The sequence below is a fragment of the Glycine soja genome, chromosome 12 (assembly GCF_004193775.1).
Source record: "Glycine soja cultivar W05 chromosome 12, ASM419377v2, whole genome shotgun sequence".
Lineage (NCBI taxonomy): Eukaryota > Viridiplantae > Streptophyta > Magnoliopsida > Fabales > Fabaceae > Glycine > Glycine soja.
The window spans coordinates 7,014,450-7,018,852 of NC_041013.1; the positions used below are offsets into that span (position 1 = coordinate 7,014,450).

General features: G+C 32.8%; 1 pseudogene; it reads right to left on the reverse strand.

Moving 5' to 3' along the window:
- Positions 1-954: 954 nt before the first annotated feature.
- Positions 955-4,403, reverse strand: LOC114378130 (annotated as a pseudogene).

Below are 4,403 nucleotides of genomic sequence, written 5' to 3' on the forward strand. Positions count from 1 at the left end.
AATGAAGAGACTCATTGGACCAACAAACTAAATCATTCTTAATCGAGTTAGTTTGGTTTGGTTAAAAAAAAACACCAAACCAAAAAAAATTGATTGATTTAAATTTTTGAAAGCAATCCCTACTTAAATTTTATTTATTCTTGATGGCCACTATTTTTGTTGTTAAATACATGAAATAATAGCAAATAAAACTTATATAAAGATTAAAACAAATTCATAGTCTAAGGAATGAAAAAACATTTAAACTGTGTTTGAATAAAGAATTTTAAATGAGAAAAATAATTTATCATATAATTTAAATTTCTTTAATCTAAAATTCATTGTTTGGATGTTTTTTTTTTATGAAGAATTTAAATTTTTAGAATTTTAAAATAGAATTTTAAACAATTAAAAACGTGAAGTTTTAATTTTTTTCTAAAATGTGAAAAATTGAAATGTTTGTGTATTTCCTTTATAACTTTCATCCTTTTCATCAGAAAGTTTCCGAAATCTCATTCTCGAACTTGCGATTCTTCCCTCACGCTGATGACCCTCTTCTTCAAGAAACACTGTCCAAGTTCGCGAAACGTCGATCGGGTGCGAGAGTTAGGGACATGTAGAACTGGACCGCCAGTCAGGGAACAACCGTCACTACCTATCTCACGTTGGTGGTGCTTACCGGCGCGGAGGGTCTAGGCCATGCCCTACATCGTTGACTGAATGTTGTGGTCGAATATGATGGTGTACATCATCGTGTCCCGATTCTCTTGCAACTTTTCATACCGCATCAGTATTCTTCTTTTTAAAAGTACACCAATCATATCTTCTTTTTGTTTGCGTTCGTTTTCTTTCATCTCACAATATTAAGATTTTTTATTCAAATACATGATTTTAAAAATAAAAGAATTTCAATTTTAGTATTTGAAATTTTTAAAATTTAAAAATTCTCATAATTTTAAATTCACTCATCCCAAGACACTAAACCTCTTACTTTTCTACACGGCCATGACAAGCCGTCAACAACAGTACCCGTATATATTTCATTTCATAACTGGAAGGGATTTCAAATTTACAAGATATCTCACTGTTCACACGCAGAATACTCATCCTTCTCTTCCACAAAACCAGGAACTTGCCCCTTACTCTTGAGACGAGAAATACGTTTTCGGTGCCCACGACCTTGTTTGTGTTGCTCCCATTCATGTAATCCTCTAAGCACACGATCTCCGCAGGCCTGTAAACAGAAAAATTCATAAGAGAACAGTATGTTTAATGATGCAGCACCATTGTGTACCACTGCAAAAAATGATTTTATACACCACCCTTTCTCTCACATCTATGCAAGTGACAATAGAATGTGTGAAGAAAATAAGGTGAACTCACAATTGTTACGCTAATACAGCCACACATGGCAAATTGTGTGCCTCAATTTTCGCGGTGTATTTTATGCAGAGAAAAAATTAGGCATCAAAATGTAAACTTTTAAACTTAATTTGCACTTAAATTTTTCCATGGTGAATTGTAGTTGGTGGTGTATCATTGCGCCAAGACTACAAATGAAGTGTGTCGCAACTTGCAACACAGAACTGGCCATATGGATTACCACATTCCCCTTCTCTCGAGTAAGTGTATGTTTGGATAGCCTCCAAAATCATGATAAACCATGGTAAGGTGGATCAACTTTAATTTTGACCAAATTTTATGTTTAGATTGTTTTCAAAATCATGGTAGAATCAATTATGATGCAAAAAAATCATGATAGAGTTGAAGCAAGTAGAAGTAGTTTTTACTTCTACCAAAATCAATTATATAATAATTAATTTTGTAAAATCAATTTCATTCAAAATCAATTTTGTCACCAAATACACACTAAAAGGAGGTGTCATTGAAGGGTATTAGGTAAGCAAAACAATGCAAATCTTTTTCAGTGTCATGAAAGGGACAAATGTCTCATGACAATTTGATTCAAAAACAATATAGCAGACCTTGCATATGATTGAGTCCAGAGGTCCCTTAGGATTATTTTCATCCCAGTGTCATTTGACGTCCCAAAGGTGGATGGCAAGCTTCCATTCTCACTCAGGAAAGATTTGACTATCTCCACAGCAGATTCAACCACTTGGCGGGTCCATACATCTTCTGATTTGCCTAAAACAGAAAATAACCAAATCAATGTAATCCAGGATATTTAATGAGCTAATTGATAATGATGAACAAATAAAATATGCAGGAACAAGATTAAGACAACTTACTTGATATTGATTCTGTGGAATCAACATAGTGTATGTTCCAACCAAACAGTGTTTGCAGTCGACTGAGCATCCTCTTCTGTCATGAACAAAGCTTCAAAATCAATCTCTTTCTTCAAAGTTCCCATACTAACTCCAGCCAATTCAATGCTGAAGGGTTTAGTAATTGTCACCAATGAATACTGATCAAATATATAATTTCCTCTTTTATGTTAACTGGTCCCTAGTGACAAAATATGCTATATTGCTCAAGAGACAATAACATTAATTCTTTTTTTGTAAAGCTAAATATTACTGAATAATGAAGTAGAGCACAAAGTGTACCCTACTAAGATAACAAGATTACATAAAACCAGAGGTGACAATAACATTAATTCTAGGCAGCAAAAAAAAATAATCTAATAATAACTCTACAAAAAGTCTTGTAGTTAAAACAAAGAAATATTTATATTGTACAGACTTATGCCAGGTGAATTAAATGCTCAAAGAAAAAGAACGAAGGGCATTTCAAACTTTTATGTCAAAATTCAGATGAAGTATCTCTCAGTGGTACTGAAAATTTTCTATTGTGAGATAAATCAGAAAAATGACATTTTCAGTTTCCTAGAATACCCTGCCAAAGAAATTTTCACTCAAAAATGCTTGTTTAAGAAAGTCACAAACAAATGACATTTCTACCTGACGGCGAACAAGTCTCCGGGTATTAAGCTTTACTTTTTCAATTGCTTCTTCCAAAAGAATTGTGGGTTCAGTATTAGAGGAAGATCTCCAACTCCATCAAATTACGATTAAATAATGTCGCTCCCTTTTCTATGCTGGATCCTTCAGTCAATTCCCTCTCTCTTTCATACATGTCTTTGACAACACAAGTTCTAAGAAGAGGCTCAAACTCACGGACACCAATGGCCTGACGCAAACCTCTAGTATAAACTGCATTCAAATTATAAATGTTGTAGACTTCATTGAGTAATCCCTCATACATCATGCAATCTACCCTCTGCTCTACATATCTGTCAAGTACACGGAGAGATGCATCCACACATATAAAACAACAATCATATCTTAAGTTGTTAGATTTCATCTTAAAACCAATTGACATTAAATGAAGTTATCCAATAGATATATAAGTTGCATTCAAAGGATTGAGGTCGCCGATGTAGGACTTGGGTATTTCCTAATTCATCTCCTTCTCCTTCACACCCAGCACTTATTGAACTTGGTGCGTAAACAATAAATAATGGGTGCCCAAGTATAACAATCAACATACATATTGCAATAAACCATGAGCAATTGAATATCCTTCTTCCATTATTAATCCACTTGATGCCCACATCAATTTTCCACCAACAGAACAAAATGGAAATAGTGAGGAAGCCTGATTAGTGAATTGTAATCGCTTATCAAGGCGATAACTTGAGGAAAGACACTATATATCAAAGGATATATTTATGGACAAAGGGAAAAGAGATCGTATTGAATTTCCAATTGATCGATGAGTGCTAAAGAAGAAAACAAACCTCTGCTGCCTTTCCTTGAAAAATATTGCTAGGAAGAACACCAGTGCGATTGTACAAATTAATATATTGATTTATCTGAAACCCAAAAAAACACATGTAGACATGTCATCCCTAGTTTGGCATTTCATATAAATTTAAATGTTCAGAAATGGATTGAAAGGGCATATTGCTTCTAAACGATGTACAGCACGCAAGAACTTTAAAATCGCAAGACTTAAATTAATAAGCGTGTTTATACATGCTTCATACTGTATATGAAATTAATTTAAATACACTGATAATTTAAATATTTTTCATACTGTTATTATCCAATTATAAATTATCAAGTAAAATTGTTGACTTTTTTAACAACTACTTTAAAAGTCAAATTTAAGTTGATATTTAATAGGTTGACAACGTAAAAAAAACTTTACATATAGACAATGCATGGAAATTAAACTAATTATAAACAGGAAAAAAAAAACATCGTGGAATTGTTGTATATGTAACTCTAACTGCATAAATAAGATAGTAATTTTCATATGTCTATAGAAGAATAAATAATAAATAATCAAATTACACGCCAACCTTTCTATGGTTATTTGGATGGATTCTATTTGCTGCAACTGGATCAATATATTTAAGCATGTCATAACTATTGTTTGAACAGTCATCTTCA